The sequence below is a fragment of the Procambarus clarkii genome, chromosome 57 (assembly GCF_040958095.1).
Source record: "Procambarus clarkii isolate CNS0578487 chromosome 57, FALCON_Pclarkii_2.0, whole genome shotgun sequence".
Lineage (NCBI taxonomy): Eukaryota > Metazoa > Arthropoda > Malacostraca > Decapoda > Cambaridae > Procambarus > Procambarus clarkii.
Window position 1 is genome coordinate 13,788,907 of NC_091206.1, and position 18,690 is coordinate 13,807,596.

Sequence of the window (18,690 nt, forward strand, 5' to 3'; positions counted from 1 at the left end):
GCCATAAAGTGTACATCACTGTACCTGGTGTCTACAACCTTGTGACACTTCCTGGCCATAAAGTGTACATCACTGTACCTGGTATCTACAACCACGTGACACTTCCCGAACTCTTCTAGTACTGCCTCATCCATGTGTGCGACGACCATGACAACAATCCAGGGGACCCTGCACCTGTGACACTTGTTCTTCTTGCTGTCACTCACACACACCTGTTCTTTTCCTGCCGGAACACCCGGTGGCACAACACCTCAGTGGGGTCGCGCGCCCGCGCAGCCGCCCAGTCGTAAGCTGTAAGCTTCCCTGTGAATACCCCTCGAGATAACTCCAGGAATCTGGTCGCGGATTTCCATGGGCAGCAATCCTCTTACGTGCGACCCCTTGGAGTGAGATATCTTCAGAGTTTTGTCCCTTTGGCGCCCTTCTCCTCGCCCTTTTCTCTCCCCTCTCCCTCTCCTTCTCTTTGCCCAGTGAGGGTCAAAGGGTCAAGTTTGCTGTCGCTTTATGGTTGGCAATATTTTCTTGTTCTTGATACATGTGTGAGGGGAAATAATAGAGTCAACGCTCTCAAACTAATTTACCGTTGATAATGGCTACGGTATTGAAACTATCTACAAAACAGCAGCGGAAGGCAGCAAGGGAAGGCAGCAGCGGAAGACAGCAAGGGAAGGCAGCAAGGGAAGGCAGCAAGGGAAAGCAGCAAGGGAAGGCAGCAAGGGAAGGCAGCAAGGGAAGGCAGCAGCGGAAGGCAGCAAGGGAAGGCAGCAGCGGAAGGCAGCAGCGGAAGGCAGCAAGGGAAGGCAGCAAGGGAAGGCAGCAAGGGAAGGCAGCAAGGGAAGGCAGCAGCGGAAGGCAGCAAGGGAAGGCAGCAGCGGAAGGCAGCAAGGGAAGGCAGCAAGGGAAGGCAGCAAGGGAAGGCAGCAAGGGAAGGCAGCAAGGGAAAGCAGCAAGGGAAGGCAGCAAGGGAAGGCAGCAGCGGAAGGCAGCAAGGGAAGGCAGCAAGGGAAGGCAGCAGCGGAAGGCAGCAAGGGAAGGCAGCAAGGGAAGGCAGCAAGGGAAGGCAGCAAGGGAAGGCAGCAAGGGAAAGCAGCAAGGGAAGGCAGCAAGGGAAGGCAGCAGCGGAAGGCAGCAAGGGAAGGCAGCAAGGGAAGGCAGCAGCGGAAGGCAGCAAGGGAAGGCAGCAAGGGAAGGCAGCAAGGGAAGGCAGCAAGGGAAGGCAGCAAGGGAAGGCAGCAAGGGAAGGCAGCAGCGGAAGGCAGCAAGGGAAGGCAGCAAGGGAAGGCAGCAAGGGAAGGCAGCAGCGGAAGGCAGCAAGGGAAGGCAGCAAGGGAAGGCAGCAGCGGAAGGCAGCAAGGGAAGGCAGCAAGGGAAGGCAGCAAGGGAAGGCAGCAAGGGAAAGCAGCAAGGGAAGGCAGCAAGGGAAGGCAGCAGCGGAAGGCAGCAAGGGAAGGCAGCAAGGGAAGGCAGCAGCGGAAGGCAGCAAGGGAAGGCAGCAAGGGAAGGCAGCAGCGGAAGGCAGCAAGGGAAGGCAGCAAGGGAAGGCAGCAAGGGAAGGCAGCAAGGGAAGGCAGCAAGGGAAGGCAGCAGCGGAAGGCAGCAAGGGAAGGCAGCAAGGGAAGGCAGCAAGGGAAGGCAGCAAGGGAAGGCAGCAAGGGAAGGCAGCAAGGGAAGGCAGCAGCGGAAGGCAGCAAGGGAAGGCAGCAAGGGAAGGCAGCAGCGGAAGGCAGCAAGGGAAGGCAGCAAGGGAAGGCAGCAAGGGAAGGCAGCAAGGGAAGGCAGCAAGGGAAGGCAGCAAGGGAAGGCAGCAGCGGAAGGCAGCAAGGGAAGGCAGCAAGGGAAGGCAGCAGCGGAAGGCAGCAAGGGAAGGCAGCAGCGGAAAGAGATACATATTTTGGAATAATCCGCTTGGTTGTCCGGGCTGTATTTTCTGGAGTCACCTGCATCCTGTCCTGAGCTGGGGAGGAGACGCCTGGGGAGGAGACGCCTGGGGGAGGAGACGCCTGGGGGGGAGACGCCTGGGGGGGAGACGCCTGGGGGGGAGACGCCTGGGGAGGAGACACCTGGGGAGGAGACGCCTGGGGGAGGAGACGTCTGGGGAGGAGACGCCTGGGGAGGAGACGCCTGGGGAGGAGACACCTGGGGAGGAGACGCCTGGGGGAGGAGACGCCTGGGGAGGAGACGCCTGGGGGGGAGACGCCTGGGGAGGAGACACCTGGGGAGGAGACGCCTGGGGAAGGAGACGCCTGGGGAGGAGACGCCTGGGGGAGGAGACGCCTGGGGAGAAGACGCCTGGGGAGAAGACGCCTGGGGAGGAGACGCCTGGGGAGGAGACGCCTGGGGAGGAGACGCCTGGGGAAGGAGACGCCTGGGGAGGAGACGCCTGGGGGAGGAGACACCTGGGGGAGGAGACGCCTGGGGAGGAGACGCCTGGGGAGAAGACCCCTGGGTACTAATCTTATTGCTAACCTCGACCCTTTCTGAATGTTTTATTTTTGTACTTCGCGAGGTGCTGATACCAGTTCGATGCTTCTCATTCTAATATTGTCCTCACAGAGGCTGGACAGATTCTCATGGGGTTGGTTCAGGCTCTGTATATCATCCCAATACTTGTCTGCTTTTCATATGCATTTAATGCTACCATGTTTATGTGTGCCAGTGAGAGTGAATGGTTAATGAAGCTACCCAAGAGGTGGCACGTGCATGAATAGCCCGCAAGGGCCAGTGAGATTAGTGTTAGAATTACATACAAACCCAAATGGTTTCTCTTTTTCCGATTCCTGTATATAGCATCCTCATCTGCACCCTTAATGGGATTGAACTCTAGTAGTCATTTTTCTGCCCCACTTCTGTATTTTTTTTTCCAGGCCCACTGAGCAGCTTGAGTCCCCTCCTCTCCCCTCGTGACTAAAGGGTTCGTCTCTCGGGATCCTTTAAACTCTCCACCTCGCTCCTGGATCCCGCCTGAAGGACTGGCGCATCCGCTGGCAATCTGAGATCCTGATATTCTGTATAAACATCTCCGCATTTCAGCCTATCTCGGCAGGAATTCTCCTGGGAGACTCGGATTCGGGTACGTGGATCACTCTGACGTGCAAAAAACAGTTCCAAGGCACACGGAAGGGAAATTTTGGATTGAAGGAAGCCAGAGTGAACTCGAGGAGAGGCAGAGAATCTCCAGTTCAATGGAAGAAACAGGTGAAAAAACCAGTAGCCACAGGACAGACCCCTGGAACAAGAGGATGGAGCTAGAGATTAAAGGATTAAAGGTAAACATGGTGGAGGGATGCAAATCGAAGGGTACGAGCGAACCTTATATAAACAGTATGAACTTGAGTGAAAAATATGAGTAAGAGAGAGGGATTTGCTATGCATGGGTTCAGAATGTGTGAGTTAAGTCTGAAAGGTTTTAAAGGTGGAGACGTCGGGGCAAGGGAAGGTTGTGTATTGTCATTTACAGATTAGCTTATAATATTACCGTGAGTGTACTCGCCTAACTGAGTATGTGGGAGTTGTGCTTCAGCTCTTGGGGTCCCTATTATCAATCTACTGTCGGCTGGTGTATAAGGTACACGAACCCGATGAGCTCTATAATATCTATTGTTCAAACTGTGTGTGTTATCCTCTTATATATCTTTAATATTTGAATCATTCCATTTATTTGCTGTATTGACAGTAAATACAATATTTATAATATACATGTGACTCTAATAGGTACTTAGATACAAGAACTTTGTGTCCCTTTGTTCGTGTTCCACTCTTGCCAAATAGTCTGTTCGTATTAAACCTCGCGGTTATCCTGAGTATTTTGTATGTGGTGATCGTGTCACGCCTGTTTCTTTTCGCTTCCAGTGACGTAAATGTCAATTATCTTCATCTTTTCTCATAACGTATACTTCTTAGCACTAAGACTATGGAGCGGAATATCTCTCGACTTTTCTCAGGCATATTTTGTGTTGGACAAGATATATTGTCCTCATGGTAGAGCTGCGTGTTCCAGCACTGGTCTGACGTATGTAGTATATATCTGATGATATCCGGTCAATGTGTGCTACAACAAATTGGTTTGGTGTAAAAATCTTCAGGTTAACTTCAAGAGAGTTTTCCCTTGCTTGGAGTTAAACTTGCTGGAGTTAAACTTACTAGAGTTAAACTTGCTGGAGTTAAACTTGCTGGAGTTAAACTTGCTGGAGTTAAACTTGTTGGAGTTAAACTTTAGCAGCCACTTAAATCCTTCTCAGTGTATCCAAGTCGTTCTATAATTCCCTACAATCTTCCCGCGTATAAATCTTCATTATAATTTGTGTTGGTTGATGTGTCTCATCCCGAGTATTGGACGAGATGTCGTCGGGCCGTCGGGTCGTCGGGACGTCGGCTCGTCGGGCCGTCAGGTCGTGGGGTTGGGTTCATATAATTGTAATTAAGTGTTCGTGTTTACATGTGCACATCTTCATACATAAGTCTGTGACTAACAATTCATGTTTGTATCGAGAAAGATCTAGCTCCTGCGCCCCACCTTTTAGCTCTCAGTGGATTGGTGCATCTACCCCCGTGACATAATGCTTGATCTAACTACATGTGTGAAGTTTAGCTACACCACTTCCTCTAGTTAACTTCATTTGTTTACCTTTCGAACACTAAACGGAATCTTGGAAGCACACCTTTGGCTGTCATCAGTTTTAGGTTCTTCCTCTGTCATCTACCTGTATTTCCTTCGTTAAAACAGGATGTAGTGTTAGCCCATGGTATTTAATACCGTCTTTGCTGTGAAGCTAATCCCGTCTAAATGTACTCTTAAGCTCCCGTCTTCAGAAGGTTCAATTTTTGGGCCCCCTTACCAGGTCCCTTCCATAGCATTTTTTCCCCCAAGATCTTTTCCCAAGATTTTCGCCACAGGATTGTACCTCAGGCGCCTGCTATTGGTTTTTCTCCAGATCTCTTCCCAAGGACTTCTGTACAGGAGCCATCCTAGCTTAAATTCCAAGATGTTCTCTCTTTAGCACCATCTCTTCTGAACATTTTTTTTCTCTTTTTCCTTAACATCTACAGATATAGCCACGTCTCTCTTTCACCCCTGTTCCTTCCACCCTTTCGTCAGTACCGGATTTTGGCTCTTATTTTCTTCTCTTACTCTCTCTCTCTCGACACAGAATTATTTTCCTGCTGTTCCATACTTGGTCTCTTGCTTGCCTCGCCCTCAGCGTCTCTCCCGGTCTCCCCAAAGGGCTGGAGGTGGTGTCACGGGTGAGAGGGGCTTAGCCAGGAGCTCAGGCAGTAATGACCAGGCTCACACATACACGCACGGGGTTTGGTCATCATATATTATGGCATCCTCTCTCTCTCTCTCTCTCTCTCTGTCTCTCTCTCTCTCATTCTCTCTCTCTCTCTCTCTCTCTCTCTCTCTCTCTCTCTCTCTCTCTCTCTCTCTCTCTCTCTCTCTCTCTCTCTCTCTCTCTCTCTCTCTCTCTCTCTCTCTCTCTCTCTCTCTCTCTCTCTCTCTCTCTTTCTCTCTCTCTCTCTCTCTCTCTCTCTCTCTCTGTCTCTCTCTCTCTCTCTCTCTGTCTCTCTGTCTCTCTGTCTCTCTCTCTCTCTCTCTCTCTCTCTCTCTCGCTCTCTCTCCCTCCCTCTCTCTCTCTCTCTCTCTCTCTCTCTCTCTCTCTCTCTCTCTCTCTCTCTCTCTCTCTCTCTCTCTCTCTCTCTCTCTCTCTCTCTCTCTCTCTCTCTCTCTCTCTCTCTCTCTCTCCACTCCACCCTGCTTCCTTCTCACAATATCCCCAGGGAAGGCATGCGTTGAAAAGTTAAGTTGGTGTTGGTGATGTGCTGGGTGGTTGTGGTGTTGGTGGGTGGTTGTGGTGTTGGTGGGTGGTTGTGGTGTTGGTGGGTGGTTGTGGTGTTGGTGGGTGGTTGTGGTGTTGGTGGGTGGTTGTGGTGTTGGTGGGTGGTTGTGGTGTTGGTGGGTGGTTGTGGTGTTGGTGGGTGGTTGTGGTGTTGGTGGGTGGTTGTGGTGTTGGTGGGTGGTTGTGGTGTTGGTGGGTGGTTGTGGTGTTGGTGGGGGGAGGTGCAGGTGGTCTAGGGGGGAGGGTATGTTAGTAGGTGGTAATTGTGGTGTTTAAGGTTGGTGGTGTGTTGGTGGGTGGTGCTGGTGTTATTTTGGTGGAGGTGGTGTAGTCACCTAATTGTGCTTGCGGGGTTGAGCTTCAGCTCTTTGGTTCCGCCTCTCAACTGGTGTGCAGCTTCCTGAGGCTATTTAACTCTATCATATCAACATTTGAAACGGCGACATTCTTTTAAATGTCTGTGCGGGTCATGTGGGCACTAATTTCCCACCTGTGTCCTTTTGTGCACCTGTTTTAAAGAGAGAGAGAGAGAGAGAGAGAGAGAGAGAGAGAGAGAGAGAGAGAGAGAGAGAGAGAGAGAGAGAGAGAGAGAGAGAGAGAGAGAGAGAGAGAGAGAGACAGAGTGAGAGAGAGAGTGAGAGAGAGATAATAGGCTTACCACTGGAAAGAGAAAGCAAATGAACACTCACCAGTCCCTAAGTTGTTCCGTCAAAACATTGCAGGTAAAAAACAGATGATGAACACTGGTAGAGTTAAAAAGTTGAAGTGAGAGAATCTTGTCACTATGGGCTGGAAGAACAGGACAAAGGTCATGAACAGGCACAGTAACTCACCCAGGAACATGTTTAATGAATCTTCTTAGCGGACGAGGAGCAGGCGAAGGCCTTGGAGGAACCTATAGTGACTCGACTCGCGGGAAACAGGGACTCTCCGGTGGAACTACTGTTAATACTGAAACCAGGATGAGATGGAGGGAAAGAGGGCAAGCGAAGGGGAAGGGGAAATGAGGGGTAGGAAGGGAGGGGAGGAAAGGGCGTGGAGCTGGTAAATAAATGAGGGTGATAGGGTAAATATAGAGGCGAAGGGGGTGATATTATTACTAGACCTGATATCGTATATATAAGCTGGGGGAGGGAGATGCCGGAATTGTGGAAGCGGTTTGGTGACATTAGCGTAGGGAAGACTGAGGTAACTGTTGGCGGATATTGTTGACATGTCATCCTTAATGTTGGTGATGGCCACCATATGCTGGAGGGAGCAGGCATCATGCTGTGCTGGGAAGAATGGCCTGTGTGTGAGAGGTAATGGATGTTTGGGGCTGTGATGGTGGTGGTGGTAGTGATGGTAGTAGTAGTGGTGGTAGCGTAGTTGGGCATGTACTGCCTCTTGCTGCACGCGTTAACTATCTCCACGGTCGGATTTTTTTCGCAATCTTGCCTTATAGGTGACGAAGGAGGTGGCTTCCACAGCTTCTTCTTCTTCTTGCAGTACACTCCACGTGCTGACCACTCGTGCAGGGTACGAGTATTCCCATACATTTCTTTGATATATTGTAATATCCCTTTCTACCTATGTCCTCTTGTCCTACTTTTTTCTCAAAATTTCAAGAGGCTGCTTTGGCTCACCTTGTCTATTTCCCTCAATTTCGTGTATGTTGTGATTATAAACTTTCTGCCTCTTGTTCCCCTCAATGGTTTTTACAGTTAGTTATCTTAACTTGTCCTCGTACTTTGACCCTCAAACTTCTACAACTAATTTTGTTACAAACATCTCCACTTTTTCAATTTTGGTTTTGGGTTATACAAAGTGAAGATTCCAGGCCAATATTAGTCTGAGCTAAGTTGTAAATTGCCTTTAAAAAGACTATTTATGCTTATGAATGATGTTTAGATGTTTGACAGCGTCTCATATGCTGCCGATGCTACCCTGTATATGTGTGTGTTCCTCCTGTGTTAGTGTTGGATTTATATCCACTCACAAACCTGCTCTCTTTCTGACTCTTTTAATTGTCCTTTTGGAGTAGCTTTTCCTTCGTCTTCTATCTCCAGTTCCCATATGTATTACCTTGCACTTGCTGGCATTGAATTCTAGCAGACATTTGCCTGGTCATTTCTGTAGATTGTCAAGATCCTCCTGTAATATTTTGCAGTCGTTCTTCGTTTTTACATTTCTCATTAGCTTTACGTCATTTCTGAACACTGACACACACGAACTCTTCTCCGAGTTAGTCATTCATATACATTTGGAACAGCAATGGCTGACGTCAGTTGAGACATCCAAGGAGCTCGACATCTTTCTGACTGTGACCATTTGTTTCTTATCTTCCAGGTCTGGTCTTTCACTGAATTCAGTGTCTTCATATCTATCATATCTATTCTAGATTGTTTCTTCGATTTGTACACCAGAATTTTATATATAACATTAACAAATGGTTTCTGGCACTCTCGAAAGATACAATCTACACAACCTTAATTTTCCCTGTCATATTTTAGAACAGTCAAGGAACTTGATCAAGTTTGTCATGTAGGACTTTTCTTCCTTCTAAGTTCTTGATGCCTTTCCGTTACATAGTTTATCTCCTCAGGTGCTCCGTCATTCTCAAACTGACTACCATCTCCAGCATTTTACACGGGGAAACATAAGTGTAAAGTAAGTGAAAATGGCATATAATTCAGTGCCTTTTTTTCCAGAAGTCAGGGAGATCTCCTGTCTTGAGTGTTTTATTTTAAACATTACTTATACGATCAAATGTAACCCAGCAGCGTTTTTCAGCCGTCATAGGAATGTTAAGTCTGGTTTTGTTGATATCGTAGCACTTAGATCCTACTCACCTTCTCTACTAAGACTTCTGTCTTCCAGTGTTTCTTCTCGTCACTTTTAATCGAAAATCTTTGGTTTCCACGTTAGTTCGATTTTTATTTACTTGAAAAGACCTCTTGAAAATTCATTGTTGAGTTTCTCATATTAGTCCTTGTCTCATCAACCTCATCACTTGCTTTCTTACTTGTGTTTGTGGCCTTACATACCTACACAAAAGTTTTGGTTGGTCCTAAACTTTTGACGCAATGTGGATTTCAAATTAGCTTCCTGCTCGGCTTCCTTCCTGACTCTGGTGGACTAATGTATGTTTATTTGTAGTGTCTCGCTGTTGTCTTCTGTTCCAAGTTATCTGTACCTTCTACGTGCTGTCGTGGTCACTTATTTCTCTTCCCTGTTTAGGGATCGGCAGATAGTAGGCGGAAGTGGATGTGACATGCGGGTTTTTAGACATAAAAATACACTAATAAGTCAAGATTGTCTTCCTCTTCATTCGGTTTGGTGACTTCCTACAAGAACGAAGAGAAAACAGGAACAGAAGAAAGATAAGATAGTTTGATGTCTATTTTCTATATTGTCATTCTTCGTACTCCTACTTCTTGCATATCACACTCTTTCTTATCTCCATCTACTCCCTAATGAGGACCATCCCCCCCCTCCTCTCTCTCTCTCTCTCTCTCTCTCTCTCTCTCTCTCTCTCTCTCTCTCTCTCTCTCTCTCTCTCTCTCTCTCTCTCTCTCTCTCTCTCTCTCTCTCTTCCTACTCTTAACCTTACTCTCTGGCCATATCTCTGCTAATCTCTATCGCATTTCCGGTCTCCTCATTCATTTCCAACTTCGGCACATAAAGTTTATACGAGTTCGGATCTCAGTTGGATCATCCTCTTGGTCTTAAAAGTTTCTTCTCTGGCTTAACATACACACACACACACACACACACACACACACACACACACACACACACACACACACACACACACACACACACACACACACACACACACACACACACACACACACACACACACACAATCCACGTGTGTGTGTGTGTGTGTGTGTGTGTGTGTGTGTGTGTGTGTGTGTGTGTGTGTGTGTGTGTGTGTGTGTGTGTGTGTGTGTGTGTGTGTGTGTGTATTCACCAAGTTGTGCTTGCGGGGGTTGAGCTCTGCTTTTACGGGCCGCCTCTCAACTGTCAATCAATCAACTGTTACTAACTACTAACTATTTTTTTGTCACAAACACACACCCAAAGAAGCAGCCCGTAACAGCTGTCTAACTCCCAGGTACCTATTTACTGCTAGGTGAACAGGAGCATCAAGGTGACAGAAACTCTGCCCATTTTTTTTCCGCCTCTGCCGGGAATCGTACCTGGGCCATTAGGATTACGACCCCGAAGCGTTGACCACTAAGCCGCGAGGCCCTGTGTACTCACCTAGTTGTACTCACCTAGTTGTGCTAGGTGAACCTTAGTGTGTATCCCAGGGCTAAGAGACCTGAGCAATGATGAAAGCCTGAGTGAATTTGGCTTCAATAAACTGAACAAAATAAGAAATTAGGAAATTCCAATTTCTCAAGGAACTGGAAAGATTTGGAAATTAAATACGAAACTAGATGGCATTGAACAAGTAGACGGATAAAGAAGGTTCGAATTAAGGAAGAGTGGAACAAGGGGACGGTGATTGACACTCGTCACTCAAATGAATCACAGGAATTACACACAGAAATCCAGCCCGTCCTCCAAACAAAGATCCAAAAGTGATTCCATGCACCCGCCAACCCCCTGTTTATGAATGAAAACGGTTTACACTCGACTCACAATTGATTTCGTTCGAACACTTCCGGAACAAGTGCTTCACTGGCGAGTTTTATTCGAACCACATCGCTATAAACAGCCCGTCCTCCAAACAAAGATCCAAAAGTGATTCCATGCACCCGCCAAACCCCCTGTTTATGAATGAAAAGCGATTTACACACGACTCACAACTGCTGACGTTCGAACATATCCGGAACAAGTGCTTCACTGGCGAATTTTGTTCGAATCACAACGCTGTAAATGCTTCACCCACGCACTACAAATACAAATAATCGCCAACAGAACCTAAACACCTAACCTAACCTATGCCTATATATACACAATATGCTAATATATTATAATATTAATTTATATTTGAGAAAATTCCTGTTTTGAATGAATAGCATATAAAAATTAATGAATGCATCTGTGGGGGGTCGACCGCTGGATGGAATGGACTTGAGTCGATGACGGGTTCCGTCTACCGCAGGTGGCTTCAGGGAGTGACTAATTTCGTGTTCCCCCATTGCATGGCCACGACCCCACTACGCAACCCATCCTCCTAAGGTTTCCCAACGTCAAGAAAACGACCAATTTAAAGTGTCCTCTCCTAACCAGAGGACCCAAAACAGAAAACGGGACAGTACGTCACCTTCGCCAGCCGCTTCCATTTACTAGTAAGATAATTTTTGGCCTTATGTAACGCATACGAGCGAAATACGACGTTCTTTGTAGGAGGACACGTTGGACTACGCCGACACCTCCAGCCTCCCTCCACCACATCTCTACCACTTACTTCTCAGACTCTCCTGAGGCTCTCTTCTCAGCCTTTCCCCTACCCAACTACCCACAAGTTTACCTTAAGATATTAAGGTCATTGCAGACGATGAGTCACAATAATGTGGCTGAAGTATGTTGACCAGACACTAGAAAATGAAGGGACGACGACGTTTCGGTCCGTCCTGGACCATTCTCAAATCGATTGTGACTTGAGAATGGTCCAGGACGGACCGAAACGTCGTCGATCCCTTCACCTTCTAGTGTGTGGTCTGGTCAACATTAAGATCACTTCTCTTCTCAATTTGCTGTTTACAGCAAAACAAGGATTATTTTATTTATTGCTGTGATTTCTCTGTCTTTTGTATTTTTTTTTCTTTAGGAGAATGTTGAGAAGAATATACATATTTATTGAGGGGATGGAAGAAAATATTATTATGGGAGATTATAGAGAGATTATTATTATATATTATAGAGATTATAGATTAATGAGGTGCATGGTGAGATATCTAATAGAGAGCTCATGTGTTGTAGTTGTTAAAGAGGTAATTTCAAGTGGGTAATGGAAAATTAACACAATATTTTATATGTGACATGGATTATATTTTATAATAACTATCTAACATAAAGTAGACATCTAACGTATGGTAGATAGCTGACATAAAGCGGGTAATCGACGCGGTATAGATATCTGACACAGAGTATATATCTAAAGCAAGACAGATATATTTTTAAAAAATCTTATAAACACACAAATTTTAATAGACTGAAGCTATCTCGAACATCTAATTGGCCTCAACTGTTCTCAGAAACTATTTACATAAATTTTTGTGTAAATAATGAAAAAAATATGTAATTCTGTAAAAAAAATTGCGTCGCTATTTGTGGAAATCCGAGGACAGAGCCTCTATCAAGGAGAAGATCTGAAACACAAACATTTTGCTGTCTAACGGGGCCAAAAACTGTGTGAGGCTGGCACTTGGGGCAAGTTGAAGGCAGCGCAGTCCACGGCTGCTTAAGAGAGCAAAAAAATTTAAAAATTAAAATGAATCTAGAAATTTTTGAGGCAACAAAAATACAGTCCAGTACTTTACAGGGCATCAAAAGCACAGTCTAGTACTCCACAGGGCAACCCCTATGGACTGTGCCCCCTATGGAGCACAGTCCAGAACTCAATAGGGGCAGCAAAAGCACAGTCCAGGACTCCATAAGGGCAGCAAAAGCACAGTCCAGGACTCCATAGGGGCATCAAAAACACAGTCCAGGACTCCATAGGGGCATCAAAAACACAGTCCAGGACTCCATAGGGGCATCAAAAACACAGTCCAGGACTCCATAGGGGCATCAAAAACACAGTCCAGGACTCCATAGGGGCAGCAAAAACACAGTCCAGGACTCCATAGGGGCAGCAAAAGCACAATCCAGGACTCCATAAGGGCAGCAAAAGCACAGTCCAGGACTCCATAGAGCAACAAAAGCACAGTCCAGGACTCCAAAGGGGCAGCAAAAGCACAGTCCAGGACTCCATAAGGGCAGCAAAAGCACAGTCCAGAACTCCATAGAGCAACAAAAGCACAGTCCAGGACTCCATAGAGCAACAAAAACACAGTCCAGGACTCCATAGAGCAACAAAAACACAGTCCAGGACTCCATAGAGCAACAAAAACACAGTCCAGGACTCCATAGAGCAACAAAAGCACAGTCCAGGACTCCATAGAGCAACAAAAACACAGTCCAGGACTCCATAGAGCAACAAAAACACAGTCCAGGACTCCATAGAGCAACAAAAACACAGTCCAGGACTCCATAGAGCAACAAAAACACAGTCCAGGACTCCATAGGGGCAGCAAAAAACATTAATGCTTCCATAAGGCAGGAACTTTAATTAGCCAAAACTCTGGAGACAGCTGTCGATTATTTGCAATAACCGGAATTTAATTAGAATGACATTTGCGTTTTTATGGTTGGCTTAGTTAAATAGCATCATGTTTTCATAATGTTTCGATATAATACCAATCAACAGACTTTAGAGTTGCAAATGGTAAAATGTAATTGAATTTTTAAATTTGCAATTAGCCTTAATGAGTTCCAGATTGGCTGTAACCAACTTTCTTTTGCAACAACAACATAACGCGTTGAAACGATTGGGTAAGTTGAGGCCCAGAGGTTGTAGAGGCCCAGGGGTTATAGAGGGCCAGGGGTTGTAGAGGGCCAGGGGTTGTAGAAGGCCAGAGGTTGTAGAGGGCCAGGGGTTGTAGAGGCCCAGGGGTTGTAGAGGGCCATGGGTTGTAGAGGGCTAGGGGTTGCAGAGGGCCAGGGGTTATAGAGGGCCAGGGGTTGTAGAGGGCCAGGGGTTGTAGAGGCCCAGGGGTTGTAAAGGGCCAGGGGTTATAGAGGTCCATGGGTTGTAGAGGCCCAGGGGTTGTAGAGGGCCATGGGTTGTAGAGGGCTAGGGGTTATTGAGGGCCAGGGGTTGTAGAGGGCCAGGGGTTGTAGAGGGAAAGGGGGTTGTAGAGGGCCAGGGGTTGTAGAGGGCCAGGGGGTTGTAGAGGGGCCAGGGGTTGTAGAGGGCCAGGGGTTGTAGAGGGCCAGGGGTTGTAGAGGGCCAGGGGGTTGTAGAGGGGCCAGGGGTTGTAGAGGGCCAGGGGTTGTAGAGGGCCAGGGGTTGTAGAGGGCCAGGAGTTATAGAGGGCCAGGGGGTTATAGAGGGCCAGGGGGTTGTAGAGGGCCAGGAGTTATAGAGGGCCAGGAGTTATAGAGGGCCAGGGGTTATAGAGGGCCAGGGGTTGTAGTGGGCCAGGAGTTATAGAGGGCCAGGGGGGTATAGAGGGCCAGGGGGTTGTAGAGGGCCAGGAGTTATAGAGGGCCAGAGGTTGTAGAGGGCCAGGGGTTGTAGAGAGCCAGGGGTTGTAAAGGCCCAGGGGTTATAGAGGGCCAGGGGTTGTAAAGGCCCAGAGGTTATAGAGGGCCAGGGGTAGGAGAGGGCCAGGGGTTGTAGAGGGCCAGGGGTTGTAGAGGGCCAGGGGTTGTAGAGGGCCAGGGGTTGTAGAGGGTAAGGGGGTTGTAGAGGGCCAGGGGTTGTAGAGGGCCATGGGGTTGTAGAGGGGCCAGGGGTTGTAGAGGGTCACGGGTTGTAGAGGGCCAGGGGTTGTAGAGGGCCAGGAGTTATAGAGGGTCAGGGGGTTATAGAGGGCCAGGGGGTTGTAGAGGGCCAGGAGTTATAGAGGGCCAGAGGTTGTAGAGGGCCAGGGGTTGTAGAGAGCCAGGGGTTGTAAAGGCCCAGGGGTTATAGAGGGCCAGGGGTTGTAAAGGCCCAGGGGTTGTAGAGGGCCAGGGGTTATAGAGGGCCAGGGGTTGTAGAGGGCCAGGGGTTGTAGAGGGCCAGGGATTGTAGAGAGCCAGGGGTTGTAGAGGGTCAGGGGTTGTAGAGGGCCAGGGGTTGTAGAGGGCCAAGTATACACACACACACACACACGTACACAAGTATACACATACTACTAACAAACGCAACAAATCAAACAACTCCAAAACACCATCATTAATCACTTGTTGTTGTTCCTGCAGTGTGTGTGTGTGTGTGTGTGTGTGTGTGTGTGTGTGTGTGTGTGTGTGTGTGTGTGTGTGTGTGTGTGTGTGTGTGTGTGTGTGTGTGTGTGTGTGGTTTCAACATTATGCTTCAGCCGCTGGTGTGCAAAAAATTAATATTCGCCTTCAAACAAAAAAGCTGTGGATAGCCCTAAATTTCGACCTGCCTTAAGAGACAGACATAGAGAGGGAGAGAGAGAGAGAGAGAGAGAGAGAGAGAGAGAGAGAGAGAGAGAGAGAGAGAGAGAGAGAGAGAGAGAGAGAGAGAGAGAGAGAGAGAGAGAGAGAGAGAGAGAGAGAGAGAGAGAGAGAAAGGGATGGGACGGGGCAGGAGTAGCCTGTGTGGAAGAGGGAGGGGAGGAAGGGGGGTAGAAAACAGGATAAAAATATTCATGAAAATAGGAAAACTGTGCAGGAAAACTCCCACGGCACACATGTGGTGACTTTTATTATCAAACTTGACTTTATGGAATAATAAACACGAAGAGTTTCCTGGTGCATGTCCCCCCACCCTCCCCCTCACCACCACCATCACCATCACCACCATATTCACCATCCCATCCTCTGCCGCTTCACCATCACCACCCTCCACCCAAGACAGCAAGGGAGAGACGCAGAATGAGAGACGCAGAGTGAGGTATATACTCTGGCCTCAGCCACTATAGGGGCTAGTAATTGGACAGCAACATACCAGGTGGTAAGGCAGGCTACCAACTAAGCTAATCCCTGAAGGCAGCACCGGACAATGGGATAGATTGGCCGGATATACCTGCGATGTTTAGTGACCAGATATGCTGGTTCAGGGGTATAGGCTGAGCTCAAGGTGAGGAAGGCAAGGCAGTTGTGAGGATAAGATGCTAAGCCACTGTGACTACAGAAAGATAATTATGAGAAGAGAGCGTTAAGTCTGCGATCATGTAGCATTAGGAAGGGATATGAGAACAAATTAGATGGGTTTTGAAGTTTGGTGATGGGACTCTGCCCTTTCGGTATGTCTTTGGCTACAACCATCTTGGGTTTGGTTCCGGACAACAGCATGTAATTATCTTGGTAGATGTGTGGAACTTACCGTCCATTGCGCGTCCATTTTCCTCCCGTCTAGCACTCAGACGCTCACACAGACGGAGACGCAGACAGGGACGCAGACAGGGACGCAGACACGAACTCAGTGCGGAAAAAGGCACGCTTACAAGGCGTTAAAGTTTAAACATATATTTTTCTCCTCTGAAACTCCCATTTATACATCGAAAGCAATCTAGCGAGCTTCTCTAATCTTTCCATGCCAATCGAAGCTTCCGTTCCAGCTACTGACTCCCTTTTGTTTTCTACACACACACACACACACACACACACACACACCACACACACACACACACACACACACACACACACACACACACACACACACACACACACACACACACACACACACACACACACACACACACACACACACACACACACAAACACATACACACAAGCAGTTTCAAAGCGTTATATGACAAAGAGTGCTGGGAAGACGGGACACCACGAGCGTAGCTCTTATCCTGTAACTACACTTAGGTAATTACACACACACACACACACACACACACACACACACACACACACACACACACACACACACACACACACACACACACACACACACACCCTCATCCTTCTCGCTTTGTCTTCCATAAATTTTCCCCGGCTAATCTTGGCAATGCAATCTCTCGACCAGACCCTCACACCTCAACACTTCTGCACGTCCTCACCTCCTTACAGCTCCATTGTTCATTCTGTCAGATCTCCTGTTTTCATTCCCATTTCAGCTGAAACAACCCCTAACTGTCTAACTAAAGCGCGACTGACTGTTTGTTACTCGAGTCAGACTGTCTTCGTAGATATGAATAAGCGAATTAATCAGTGACCCCCTTTCGCGGAGATCCGCTGGTATTACTCGGTTATTCCCAGCCGAGAGTGGCTGGTGTTTGCTGCATCTGTTGTCTGAGCTTGGGTCCTTTGAGTGGCGTTCTTTGTAGTATATACGACTGACATGCAAATGTTGGGCTGTCGTAACAAGTCATGTGCCCTACAATAGTGAAGGAGAACTACAGGCTTTTGCTTGTTCTCACTAAGTGGTTATAGTCCAATGTGTTTGCTTTGACGATGGAAGATGAACCACCTCATTTTTTCCTTAACCTAACCTAACCTAACCTAACCTAACCTTTCCTAACCTTACCTTACCTAACCTTACCTTATCTTCTAAAGGTTTAGTGTGTAATTGAGGCTATTAGTTTAAAACAGTCTGACTAGCACCCAAGATTAAACTGTGTCCCAAATGATGGTAAGGTTAGTCCCTTCACTTGTCTCAAGTTTACGAAACATGCCTTGAATACATTGAGGAGTTGAACTTGGATATTTTCTAAGGATGTAGCGTCTAAAACATTAACTATAATTATGTTATTTCTATAATATTCCCCCCTGGTTATATTTGCTTCAGCTCTGGGGCCCCAGACCTGGGTTGTTCTGTAGCTACAGCTGACAATCGTGTTTCCTTACCTTGAGTTTCCTTACCTTGAGGTGCTTCCGGGGCTTAGCGTCCCCGCGGCCCGGTCGTCGACCAGGCCTCCTGGTTGCCGGACTGATCAACCAGGCTGTTGGACGCGGCTGCTCGCAGCCTGACGTATGAGTCACAGCCTGGTTGATCAGGTATCCTTTGGAGGTGCTTATCGTGCTGATGTTTTTCTATTTTTAATGCCAATTATGTATGAATTTTCATAAAAGTGTTCTTATAAATCTCACTATAGGCACTTTAAAAATATAATTAAAATCATTGCATTCTGAGTGAACACACTTTACATATTCTTTATTTTACATTAACGGCTGAACATATCGGAGCAAAATACCGAACATTAGAAAATGTAAAAAAAATTGTTCCTAGCTAGTGTTAATTTTCTGATTGTTGATGCCGCCAAAGTATAGAAATTGGTATTATTCCCTTCAACTTTTGCAACAGACAACTTTTTTGACCCCTTCTTGAATAGGGGTGCAGAGACCCTCTTTGCGTGGGGTCTTGGGCCCTTTTAGCTTGAAGAGTAGTCCTTGACATCTGGGGTCTTAGCAGTCCTTTTAGCTTCCTTGACGTCGGGGTTTCTAAGCCGGCAGGAAAGTGTAGGTATCGCTTGATCATGTGCCTGATTTCCCCGTCACTTTCACCTATCTGATTTCCTCGTCACTTCCACCTGACTGATTCAGTATTACTCCCTGGTCGTTCGGGGTCTCTAGTTGTCCTGATTTCCCTTTCATATTACCTGAATATCTTCCCATTCTTGTCGCAGAATTTTAAGAGCTTCCTGGTCAGTCATTCCCCTCAATTTCCCTTTGTGTTGAGTATATTCACTCTCCAGGGTGCCCTGCTCTACCCTCACCCTGACTCCTGTGTTTCCCTCACCCGGACCCCTCGGTCCCCCCCTCCCATCACTTGGTCCCCTGGGCTCCCCTCCTGACCTCACTACCTTTCCCTTACTGACTGCGAAATTATTGTGGTGGCTGTGGCAGGTCGTCCCCTCAGATTTCCTCCTCACCTTGTCACCACTTCCCCTCTCACACACTGCCCCGTGCGCCCTCTCCCCTCTGCTCTCCCCCGGTTCCCCTCTCACACTCACACCATGGTTAAACGCTCTCACTAACTTGTGTGGCATGTTTGGGAGCGTGATAGTTGGCGTCTGTGGTCAACAAAGACCTCGTGACGTGGTCCACTATCAATGTTCTTTATCTAGCAGCCATGAACACGAAGATATTAAGTAAATCTTATTTCTCTGCTGGTGATCTTTCGCGGTTGTTGGCTTCATGTCCACGATGTGGTCATCTGGGACAGGAAGCCTGCACCTAGGCTTATCGA